The following is a 13,044-nucleotide window of genomic DNA, read 5'->3' as shown; positions in this document are numbered from 1 at the left end:
AACTTTTGCTTACATGTGAATGTAAGACAGCTTCCTTTTTTAAAAAAGGACATGGGGGGGCAGATCTAGTCTTTCATTTGAGTGAAAATAGTCTTTATTTTAAAATATGTTTATCCTGCCCTTCCCAGAGGCTCATGGCAGCTATCTGTAAAATTTAACAACAAAGTCTCATCTACGCATTATGGGATATGGTGCTATCCTTGTTCCACAGCGATCATTCACAACTGGATTGGCTCATCTATACAGGATAATATAGTTGCAAATGATCACTGTTGCACAATCAAGCTTTGAGTCTAAGGAGGTACAATGGGATAGGTAAAGATAGAACTGTTTTAAATAAATAGGCATCCAATGATGTGTGAATGCGGCTAACTTTAATCATTTTTAAGTCATGCAAAAAATTAAAATTCAATGTCATTTTTACCATTAACTCAAAAACCTCGGCAACTGCCAATCTCTATAAAAGATTCCAGGCAGAGGGAGAGAGATTTGATTGCCCAGAAATTCAATTAGCTCTTAATAAAGAAGTTTTTTGGAATAGCCAAATCTTACAAGTCTTCCCAAGGCCAGCAGAGAGGAGGCATGGTGCTCTGCTTCAAGCAGGCTGTTATACAACCAGGCTTGGATGTAGTACAAAATCATGGGCAATCTGACAGTCCATGACATTCCTTTGATAAGCTTGCAGGTTGGATGAAGCTGGGAGCTGGGTGGATTGTGCCCTACTGGGCTCAGCTTGAGCTGCTTGAGTGGCGTTTGCTGTTCAAGGGCTGCTGCTGGGCACAGAACTGCAGCACCACCGTTCACTCTGGTAGAAGTAGGCAGGATTGTGGTGGTTAATCTGAATCAGGGGCTTGGAGCATCTATTTGGATTACCCATGGCTGGAATTATTGACAGCCTGGAGCCTATGATGCCCCAGGACTGGTGCAAGGGCACCAAGACTGTTTCTGCCTTCTGTCTCTTCCATTGTTCTGTTTGCACCTTCCCCACTCCTTTGGTCCTCTAGGCAAAAGCTGTTCAAAACATGCTTTGAAAGACAATTTTAAAAATTGCTTCAACTTTTTTTTTATTTAAATGCTATTCCCAGGCACTGGAATGGTTTCTTGCCAGACATTTTCCCACTATATAAATGTTTTGTATCCAGTCACAGCCCAGGTAGGGTCAGCAGAATAAACCCAGGAAAAGTATTTCAAAAATCCTTTAGTAAACATCTTAAACAGCTAGTGGTGAACAACAGCTCAAATAAAGCTAGAATACGCTTTAAATCAAATATACTGCAAAAACGTTAAAGGCTTTGATTATTTCTGAAAATCCATTTTTGTGTAGCCAGATTATCACCCAGTGCATTGGATTTACGCTGTATTAGCAGTGATCAAGATTAGACCAGAATCACCAAATAACAGTATAGAGTACACCGTGTGTATATTTGTGACATCACAGAATTGTAATAATAATCATTTCCTGAAGAAGTCCTAAGTCAAGAATGATCTCAGAAACTGTTTGAAGATGATGCTCTCTAACAATCACTGGGGGGTCTCTCATTGCCCCCCTTCAACCACTAACTACCAAGGAAAGCATCCCATCTTGCCAAATGCATCTCTATCCTGTCTGGCAAGATCTCCACTGCTTTCTCCATAACCAGCACAAGTTAGTCAGATCCGACATCTCAGTGGCAAAGTTTATGGCTATTTCTGGCAACATAGGATGACACGCGACAATAAAAATCTAGGTTAGACTGATGTGAAGTAAATTGGCCTGTTTGGGAAAAACCTGTTTCTATCAAGACAGCAAACTCTTTTGTGGTTCTTCCTACATGTCTTGAAGGGGCCTGATGTAAGTTAAGGCACTAGCGCTGCACCCTGAAGAGAGCTGAGGTAAGAAAGCTGAAACTCAGGCTAGAGTAAATTCACACATTGGATTTTGGGGAGCAATCAGGCTGATCTGTGGAGCTGAAGTATCAGCATTTCTACAAACAGCTTTACTAAGAGCCAAGCTACAAGTGACGCCTGACACAGCTTGGACACTTGTCAGCTTCCCTCAAGTTTTGATGGGAAATGTAGGCATCCTGGTCTTGCAGCTATAATGGAGAGCCAAGCTGTAAAACCAGGACGCCTACATTTCCCATCAAAACTTGAGGGAAGCTGACAAGTGTCCAACCTGTGTAAGGCATCACTTGTAGCTTGGCTCTTAGAAACCCTGAAGAAGAGCTCCGTCTAGTGACTCAAGTTGTCCCGGTGCAATGAGAGAGGGATTCGCCTTACTGGAGAACGTTCCCTTGCACTGGTGATGCTTTGGGATTAATTTCATCTGCACAGTTGTTGTCCCTGGATGTGAAAGAGTTTGGCACCATAGTGATCTGGAGCAACAGTTCAGAGAACAGCGGAAAGTGAGAGTCATAACAGTGGAGGGGTGGCAATTTGGCAGAGGTAAAGCCTCCTTTGGGGTGGGTGGATAGAAGGAGACTTCTTGGGTGAGAAAGTACTGATAATGTTGCAATCATGTAATTTCCTTCTGCCCCAAGATCTGCACCACTATATACCCTTTGGGAAGGCTTTCCATAGTGTTACCTCCAAGTTGGATATAAATATGAACATTTGATGTTTGGTGTAGTGGTTAAGAGCAGCAGGACTCTAAACTGGAGAACCAAGTTTGATTCTCCTGACTCCTCTGCTTGAAGCCAGCTGGGTGACCTTGGGTCAGTCAGAGCTTCTCAGAGCTCTGTCAGCCCCACCCACCTCACAGGGTGATTGACACGAGGGTAATAATAACACGCTTTGTAAACCACTCTGTGTGGGTGTTAAGTTGTCCTGAGGGACGTTATATAAATTGAATGTTATTGTTATGATGTCCGGAGACGCTGATGTCCAGCTCTAAGGCACTACTCACTGCTTCACACTGGCTCTCATCCTGTTTCCATAATCAATGGAAACTACTGTGAAGAATTCCCAAACCCACAATAGACTGGCCTGGACTAGTGAATCTTCCAGAATTAGTTTGAGCTATATTTATATACACAATTAGCTATCAGCACAAGATTTTATATATATTGCAGTGCAAGTGTTTGTATATACAGTATAACTATACTTCCTTTGGGGGGAGGTGTTCATTTATTGGGCCATTTTATATGGAATATGTCTGCATGGAGTTCCCAGGTCTCTCTCATAGTAATTAGTTGTCTGCAAATTGTGCCCATGGCACAAATACTGCTCAAGGCCAGCATGCAACTATTTTTTATTAGTAATCAGCATCACTAGCCTGGAGAAATCCTCAGTTGCATTCCCATCAGTGGAATGGGGACATAAAGCAGCGGTTGCTGCAGCCAGTAGTAGGGAGATCAGCTTGCCATGTGGCTGCAGTCTTGCAAGGAGGGATTAAAGACATTTCCCTGGTGGTGTGGCCAGGGTCAAAAGCAAAGCCTTTGCTGTGAATCCTCTCATTCTGGGGGTATCCATGAGGCAAGGGTTCTCCGTTTCCCTGTCATCACTGCTGTGAACGCAAAGACATTTGCACTGGCAACAGATTGCCCACACAAGAGTGGAGAGAGATCGTGCCAAGGAAGAAAAAGCCTGGAGAGTGAAACGATTAGAGGACGGTATCATGTAGATGCAGGAGGGAAAGGTGCAGTTTAGAAGCTAAGATGGAGATGAACTTCGATGTGAATGTAACCCCTGTCTCTTATTCTTGCTTGCTTTCCTGCTTCACTGTTTCCTCATCTGTCTTCCAGGGCTAGCAGTGACCCTATCTATCACTCTCTAACTAGAATAAGAGAGAAAAATGACATACCAGTCCCCTAAATGCACTCTGGTCTATTAAAATAGTCTAAACATCATCTCAGATCCTGGCTCAAATAGGAAGTGAACCAAATAGGACCGGACCAAATCTCGCCCCCTTTAAAGATCAGAAACTGATTAGGATTTATTATGAAGGACTAGACAAATCTTAGCCCTGATACCTAAAATAGTGCATTCTTTCCAGCTGATTTACTTATAAACAAAAACTGGCTAAAACAAAGTAGCAAATAGACCTCTCGTCCTCTGCACTTATAAGCATCAGAATTGTTTTGTGAAATGAATAATCTTGCAAAAGATTGTGAGCACACAAACCTTGAAATGTTAGTATCAAAGTTTGGGTGAGGAATAGGGTTGTGCTGTAAGGAAATGTTTCAGAAAGATGCTCTGGTAATAAGGTTGTTAACTATGTAACTATCTGTTGCTGCCAGTATGCTTCTGCTTGGCAGTTTCTGTGCCGTTCATACATTATCATACTGTTTATTGAATGCCGTTGGTCATATTGACTTACATTGTGTAATCTGCCTTGAGTCTTATTGAAAACAGTGGGCTACACATAACCTAAATAAAATAAATAATAAATATAATATCTCAGAGCTAAGGTTGTTTGCATGTCTTCTCTGCTGGTCCCATTGTTAATCCAAACCACTGCTTTCTCCCCTGCCTAATCATGAGATGTATCTAGTAGCTATCAATGCTCATTTAACTAAGCATATAGTAGTTCTAGAACCCTCAGCTGTCCAGAAAAGCTAATTAGCAAGCAACAAAGTTAAAATGGTAACTGCTGGTCGTTAGTATGTTCTCCTTTCCCTGGCCTGGGCATTAGGAAGACTGACAGACTCTCATGGACTTTCATCAGTTAACCTCAGTTTCTGGCAGAAAAGAGGCTAAGTCCCTGTCTGACCCCAGAGGTGGGGTGAGAGGCAAGGGAGACAAAATCTCAAGGGCTCAAGTCATCTTGGGGACAGGTGGAGCCAGGCAAGTCTTCTTCCATCTGGTTTGTACCAGATATGGGGAGGAGGCAGAGGGAATCTTTGTTTGGGGAATTTATATTGGCTCTTGGCAGGCCCTACCTTTAGCATCTGTCAAATATTAAGGATATACTTCTTACTTCTATCATCACAACCATTCGAGAGTAAATAACTGATTATATTTATATTATCATATTAGTGACTGATCTTAACATTTTTTATCATACTTGTAACCCATCTTGAATCACAAAGAGAAAGGTGGACTGTGAATGAAAACCACTACTACAATAATAATAAATTCATACCATACTGCAATGCTTAATTTGAAAAGAAGAAGTTCATTGGGTCAAATGGCTTGGAGGCTGCCCCCCCTTCTGAATTGGAAAGCCTCCACCCCAGTCTCAGATGTGTGAGAGCAGGTTACAGATCCCAGTTGGAACTGAAAGGTGCTCTGTGCACAGAAATGTTCTCTTAGTTATAATTTATTTATTTATATCTCACCTTGCTCCCCAGTGTGGACACAAAGAGGCTTACATCATTCTCCTCTCCTCCATTTATCCTCACAACAACCCTGTGAGGTAGGTTAGGCTGAGATTGTGTGACTGGCCCAAGGTCACCCAGTAGCTTCCATGGCAGAGCTGGGATTCATTCCTGGGTCTCCCAGATTTTTAGTCCAGCATTTACATAGTTTACAAATATTTTCACAAATTTTACACGTTTACAAACTTTTACAAATTGTACAAACTGGCTTGTGGCATTGAAAACAGTTTAGCTGTTCCTGTAGAGGAATACTGGGGAACGTGAAAAAGGGCAACCTTTGAGTGACTGACTGAGGCAGAGGGCAGGGATTTCAACAAGAACTGGACAGAGGCCATCCCTTTCGAAAGCCACATGGAGTAAAGCTACAATAGGATCACTGAAACAAGTATTTTAAAAGCAAACAACACGTTTTGCTAAAAAGAGGTAAGAAAGGTATGGGCAAAGGTGAGATCAGTTTAAAGGGAGAATGAGTTTGTTAGGCCTTCTCATCATCCCACCTTGCTCGTCTAACCTTAGGACTCCCCCTCCCAAAGGTGTCATGCCCCTTCTCTTTATGTTTTAATTACTGCCCATTTTAATCTTGATTTGCATGGCCATCTCTCAGAAGTGGGCCATGCCTGGGCTCGGCAAAGCCCTTGTCAGCAACTCCCCCAATAATAAACAGGGGAGGAAAGGCTTAAGGAACAAATCACTTGTATGCTAATGAGACTGTTTGCTGGAGTCGAGAGAGAAAACAGCAAACAAACAAATGGACTGAATTCCAGCGGCAGCTGTTTGCTCCTTAATCTCGGCTCGTCAGAGCTGCCCTTTGATGGGACACAATCTACACAAACGATTGTGCTAAATCTTCTAATCTACGTCCTCATTATTACATCCCTTCTTACGCATGTAAATCAGGGACAAACTCATTTTAATATGTAGATAGATTATGGGAGGGGAGGGGAAAGGGGAGCTACTAATGGTGTCTGTGTGTCGGAGTCTAAAGGGGGGGTCAGTAATAAGGAGATTGGTGTGGAGGAAGCAGGGCAAGGGGGGGTCTGTCTGTGGAAAGACACCAGGAGGAAAGTGGAGGGCTTGTTGCTGGCCCAGGAGGAAGCAACAGAAGGGAGGGCTCTGTCACTCTGCTGGGGGGCCAATAAAGATAGGAGCCTTTTTGAAAAAGAAGGGTCTTTAGAAAAGACAATTCAATTAAGCAGCCTGTGGCAGGGCTCTGTTAGGAGGGAGGGAAGAGGAAAACACTACACTCAGGATAAGTATTAACTATGACTATTAAGTCAAAACAACACCAACAAAACTCCAGAGGACACCAGGATGTAACAATATTCAAAAAGGAGAGCAGGCGGGAGGCAGGTAGTGAGAAGAATTGTTAGCAGCAGCAACAGAGATAGCTGGTGATCTCAGAAATAAAGTTGGTTCAGATTGTGTAGACAGCCTATTTATTTTATTGTTAAGTGTGCAATACTGAGATGTAGGCAGCGAGTTAGATCAGTTCCCCTAGAGAAAATGGCTGCTTTGGAGGGTGGACTTTAGGCATTGTACCGTGCTGAAGTTTTTCCCCTTCCCAACCCCCTTGGCTCCATCACCTCAGATTGCCAGGAATTTTTGAACCTGGTGTTGGCAACTCTACATGGTCTGAACTGTTGAGTGAACTAGGGTCAGTTAACAATCATCACTCTCTGCTTTTTATTCCCCCTGTATGCACTGAAAAGTTAGCACCAACCTTACCTGTCTTTTAATGACAGCCAGTTTGGTGTAGTGGTTAAGAGCTGCAGGACTGTAATCTGGAGAACCGGGTTTGATTCCCCACTCCTCCACTTGAAGCCAACTGGGTGACCTTGAGCTATTTCGTAGCAGTCAGTGAACGTCTGACAGCTCACAAATAACCTGTTAGAAACCTGTGATCTAAGCCCAGTCATTTGATGCCTCCCCAATGGAGTGTGTAGAAAAACGACCACAAATTTTTTTTCTCTAAAATAGACTGACCCACCAATTGCAATCTCCATTTTCAGACCAACCCACTGAATTCCAGAGTTTATAGGTGCCCCAGTTGCCATTTCTCAGAAGGCTAGACAATGAAGTTAGAGAATATCTTTAGCAATAAATTATACTAGAGACATGAGATGAATGTAGTTCTGTTTATGAACCTGTTTAAGAAATGTAATTGCTTTTCAATTATAATAGTTTTAGTTTTGATATGTGATGTGTGGTTACCACCTCTCTGCTGGGAAATTCGTGGAGATTTGGAGCCTAGGAAGGATGGGGTTTGGGAAAGGGAAGGACCTCAGCAGAGTATAATGCCATAGGCTCTACCTTCCAAACAGCCATTTTATTTAGGGGAACTGATCTCTACAGTCTGGAGATCTCCAGGTCTCACCTGGAGGTTGGAAAGCTCAGCAGCTTCACTGGTGCTCAGTGTGTTTCTGGGCCCAATTCTGTTTGCAGATATTTAGCCTGAGTGTAGCCAGATGTGGAGCCATTTGAAGACCCCAAAGAGCCTTGAATAAGCTGGGGCAGCCAATCCAGGACCTACTCTAATTTCGGAGTGTTCATGTTCATTTGGCTCCATTTGTTTATTTAACTGGTGTTTTTGAACTGCTTTGGGTCCCCACTGAGGAGAAAGTGGAATAAAACTATTTAAATAAATAAGTTCAAAATGCTGATCTTGCTCTTAAAACCATAAATAGTTTGAACTGTGGCTAAAAGGGAGTACTACACAGGCTTACTCATACAATTGTATCACATACAGAGAGGCCTTGCTCAATTTTTCGCCACTATCAAAAGTTCAATAGGTGGTGGTTTGAGAGAGGACCTTTTCAGCAATTATGCCAGGAATTGTGGATTTGCACAGTGGATTTTCAGATCAAGTCGAAACCTCTTGTGCCTAGGGTTGCTAGCTGCCTAGAGGGGAGAAAAATGTCCTTTACCATTAATAGAGGCTTGTGGTAGTGGAGACTTAATGGAATGTTATTTACCTGGTGATATTATTTACCTTCATGACATGAAAAGCTTCAGCTGCTCAATGCCACACGTTAAATCTCTGTCAAAAGAACAAGGCATTTTTTTCCAGGCAGCTAGTTGGCAACCCTGCTTATGCCAAATTTTGCATAGTCCCTGACAGCTCCCTCAACCTTCAGGAGTAGGTTTTCGGATGGTGTGTCTCTGGGGAGGCAGAATTTACAGCAGGAAGGGGTGGGGGTAGAAAAGATCTATTTCACTTGCAGTTCTTTGGATCTAAACCCAGCAAGATTTACAACCATGTTTAGGATTGCAACTCTAATTATAATTCTAAAGAACAATTCCTTTGTTTAATTTTTATTTAGTTGCAATATCTAGGAATGGCTAAATAGCTATCTCTTTTTGTTACTAGAAAACAATAATAGGACAATTTCTCAAATTATCTTGTGGAAAAATTTTTTGCTAGTGGAAGGGTTTGCTTTTAAGAGATCCATGACAGAAATCCTACAGTAAAAAGCACTCTTGGCATGATGATGTGGTGATGGAAATCTTAATTTGTTGATTTTTGTGCTTGTTGTGGAGCTAAATGTAAGTGTACTGGATTTACTTATTCAGAGCCCCCTTTCTCTCTGAGACTCATGTCAGATTACACAGTGTAAAACAATGCAATCCAGTAGCACGAGAAATCTAACAGTGCCCCCCTCTCCCCCAAGGTAAGTGCCAGGCCCCTGTCCCTCGCCCAGAGGTTGAGGGGGCCTGGCAACCCTAGCAGGCCCCCTCAATTCAGCAGGCCCCCTCCCGGCAGCAAGTGGGAATTTCACAGCAGCCTCAAGGCCAGATTTGTCAGCAATGCACCTGTGTGAGGATAAAATGTGAGTCGTCGCCAATCCAAATATGGCTTGCCTTCTGTATAGTAGGGGTGCTCTTTTTTTCAACCTGGGACAATGGTTCTGTGTTCAACCTGGAAAAAATAACTATCTTTTTAGGCACTGCTGCTTCTTGGTCTTTCTCGAGGCCTTTGGAGAGACCCTGTGTTGCCCTAGAGAGCTTCAGAACACATCAGCTAGGAGGCAAGCTACTGTGGCAGTAAGGTGAAGTTTCTTGAAAAAAAATCTTGAACTTCAGCTGGGAGGGGTAGGGGGGAGGGAGAGTTCCTGGATTCTCAGTTTGGGCTATTATTACATTGACAGCTGCTGAGGTTCTTCCTGCCACCACTGTTTCCCTCCATCATTTCAATTTCCTTCATATTTCGTTTTTTCCCTTCCTCCGCTGAGAAAAGATACCAAGAGACTGAATGGCTTGGCCCCTCTGCCAATATACTATATGAACACATGATGTTGCCTGATACTGAGTCATATTATTGGTCTCAGTATTGTCTACTCTGACCGGCAGTGGCTGTCCAAAATCTCAGGCAGAGAACTTTTACATCATGAAGAGCTGGTGTGATGTAGAGGATAGACTATTGGATGAGGATCCTAGGAGGCTTGAGTTCAAATCTACAGTGTACCATGGAAATTTGTTGGGTGACCTTGGGCCAGTCACAATCCTCTCAGCCTAAACTATCTCACAGGGTTGTTGTAAGAAAAAAGAGGAGGGGAGAACCATCTTCTAAGCTGCTCTGGGTCCACACTGGGGAGTAAAGCAGAATATAAATACATGCATCATTTATAAACTTCTCTTTTTAACTGGAGATGCCAGGAATCGAACCTGGGACCTTCTGCACAAAGCAGATGCTCTACCACTGAGCCACTGCTACTACCATCACAACTTCTGTATGAATTCTGGCATCAGTTGAAGGAAGCCTTGATTGGCTGGAACTAAGGCAGAATGTACTTAGTAGTTTATTCTCAAAGAGCAAAACTCCTTGCTTGTAAATCATTGAGTACATTGTGTCTGAATTCCAGCCAGCAGCCAAAGGGCAAATTGCATGGTTAGGAGTTGCACTCCATTATCATTACATTTTCAGTTGCATGATGGGAGTTCATCCAGTACCCCTCCCCCAAAGTCTGTGTTTCTGAACGACCTTTCAAATTGTATGGCATTTCCAAACACACAGCTATAGAGAGAGGTGATCAAGTGAGGGACTGCTGTCCTCCAGCTCCGTGACTTCCTATATGTAATGGAATGTTTTGTTTCCATTTCAGTTTGACTTCAGAATGGAGTTTGGACTGCTTCAATTGCTCGCATGGACAGTCTCTAGAGAGTGACAGGGTATTGCTAGATATTTTAGCAGTGTTTGACACTGTTAGTGATCAGCTATTTCCAGATGTAGTGTGAGATTAGTAGACCATTTCGCAGTGGTTCTGGTGATATCTGACTAGGCACTGCCAGAAGCTGGTAGAGATGAACTATTGCTCCTTCCATTTCTTGTCCCTGATACTGTTTAAGAGCTACATGAAACCATTAGGAGATATGATTCACATGGGTGTCATCATCACTATGCAGACAACACCCAGCTCTCTGTTTCTTTTTTCTAGAGCAGCAGTCTTAACTCTCATTTAATCCATTGATGATTGAGAGGTAACAAACTAAAGCTGACTCCAGACAAAACAAAGCTTATTTGGGTTGGCAGCTGGTGAGGTCTTGTGTTTGATAGGCCCTCACACTTTCTAAAAGCATTCTGGGGGTGGCCTTGGATCTATTATCCTGGATTATCACATGATGGCCGATATGTTAACTGTGCCCTTTTCTGAAGCATTCTAGCCAATGTTGTACACATCTTGGAAGCCTTTCAGTGCAATCTTGACTATGAGGATAATCTTGAAACTTTTGGGAAGGCTCAGCTAGTGTAAAAGTTGTTTAATGGGTGCAGGAAGAAACACATGACACCACAGTTCCTGTATCCAGTTTCGCTTCCTGCTGATTTCTCAGAGCCAAACTACAAGTGACGTCTTACACAGGTTGGACACTAGTCGGCTTCCCTCAAGTTTTGATGGGAAATGTAGGCATCCTGGTCTTGCAGCTGTAATGGAGAGCCAAGCTGTAAAACCAGGGCGCCTACATTTCCCATCAAAACTTGAGGGAAGCCGACTAGTGTCCAACCTGTGTAAGACGTCACTTGTAGTTTGGCTCTCAGGCACAAATCAAGGGCCGAATCCACACTCACCTATTTTCTGTTTTTTTAACGGAAAAAATCCGTGTGTTTCCAACCCGCAAATTTCACCTGTCTGTTCACATTCATGCTGAAACTGCATACTCCTTGCGTGATCTACTGTTCACATATCCGTTGGCAAAGCCGTCTTAGTGGGCGGAGATCAATCTTCCTGCCCAATTTTTTTAAAAAAATTTTTAAACAGATTTCCATTATTTCGCAATCACCATATACTGAAACATCAGCAAAGTGATATATCACGTGCCATTTTTCGTAGCGATTGGTTCACATTTCTGGCGGGGTACTTAAAAATCCTATAAAAAGGATTTTTTATAGGATTTTTTATAGGTGCAGCAGCTCCTCAATGCATCTATCTAACTTTCAAGATTGCGTCTGAAAACCAAATTGGGATCTATGCAAAAAGATATCCCATTTAAAATTTCAGTAATTATGAAAATATTTAGGAAGTGGTGGTGGCCGTGGAAAAAAGGGAATCTTTAGTGCCTATGTGTTCCGTTATATTCTGAATTGCGCAAGAATATTTAGCAGAATTTCGATATTACATTAATCAGATTAAAAAAATTTTAAAAAAGGAAAAAAATGTGTGGTGGTCCGCATTGCGCCACTGAGGATTGAATTCTCCAGACCGTTTTCCCCAGCAACGAGATTTTATTCTGGCAACATCAAAATAATGTTTTCAATAGAACAAAGTAAGCTATGAAATCCCAGCGTTCATGGAGTACGGAGCATCTGCGGGGACAATAAGCCAATCGACGCGTTAGGAACGGGTTTCCTATTCAGGGTAGAGAAACGGAAGTGGGGGTGGTTTCAAGAAAAGGCGCTCGAAAACCGCTTCTAGGCATTCACGTCCACCGTGCAACTCCCGCAAGAGACCAGTAACTGGCGATGAAAACCAAACCGAAAGAGAAGCGAGAGAACTGTGGAATGGAAAACAGGTAGTGTGAACAGCACTGAGATTTGCGCAAAAAAAGGTGTAAAACTGCGGGAAAATTTATGTAGTGTGGATTCGGCCAAGATGAATATTATGACCTATAAAGCTCTTAATCTGTATCTTCAGGACTACTTCCATGAGTTAAAATTCAATCACATTTAGAAAGGAGAAAGAATGAATGCTTTCCCTGCAATCAAACCCACTATTCACTTTAGGTCTTTAGAGACCTTTCTGATTTAGATTCTGCTGGTTCTTCAAGGGAGCAGGGAAGCAATCTTAGCAGGGCTTTCTCTGTAGCGGCACCTCAACTTGGCATTATTCCCTATAGGTACTCATGAAGCCCATCTTCAGAAAGCAAGAAAAGGCTTTAATGTTTAGGCCAGCATGCAGTTTGTAATGTTTCCTGGCTGCTTGACCAGACTCTTTTATTATACTGTTTGATCCAGTGCTGTTTTTACTAATATTGTATTGTAAGCTGCATTGATCAGTGAGTTGTTCAGAAAAGCAACAATTAATTATTTGGAAGGAGAGGACATGCACAATCATGGAGAGTCTAAGAAAGGGTATGCAAGTTTGGGCTAGGGTAGTGTGCATTTCTTAACTTCCAAGGGCCAGTGTAGTGTAGTGGTCAGAGTGTCGGAATAGGATTGAGAAAGCATGGGTTCAAAATCCTACTTCTCCCTGAAGCATTCAGCTAGTCATTCTCTCTCAACCTAACCCACCCCACAGGGTTGTTGCGAAGGCAAACT

General features: G+C 42.6%; 1 non-coding gene across 1 annotated transcript; it reads right to left on the bottom strand.

Moving 5' to 3' along the window:
• Window positions 1-9,938: 9,938 nt before the first annotated feature.
• TRNAQ-UUG (transfer RNA glutamine (anticodon UUG)) lies at window positions 9,939-10,005 on the bottom strand. The gene has a single exon. It is a non-coding gene; the product is annotated as a tRNA-Gln (tRNA).
• Between the last annotated feature and the right edge of the window lie 3,039 nt (window positions 10,006-13,044).

The sequence above is a fragment of the Eublepharis macularius genome, chromosome 2 (assembly GCF_028583425.1).
Source record: "Eublepharis macularius isolate TG4126 chromosome 2, MPM_Emac_v1.0, whole genome shotgun sequence".
Taxonomy (NCBI): domain Eukaryota; kingdom Metazoa; phylum Chordata; class Lepidosauria; order Squamata; family Eublepharidae; genus Eublepharis; species Eublepharis macularius.
Note: the sequence above shows the minus strand (reverse complement) of the source record. Positions and strands in the feature narration are given on the sequence as shown.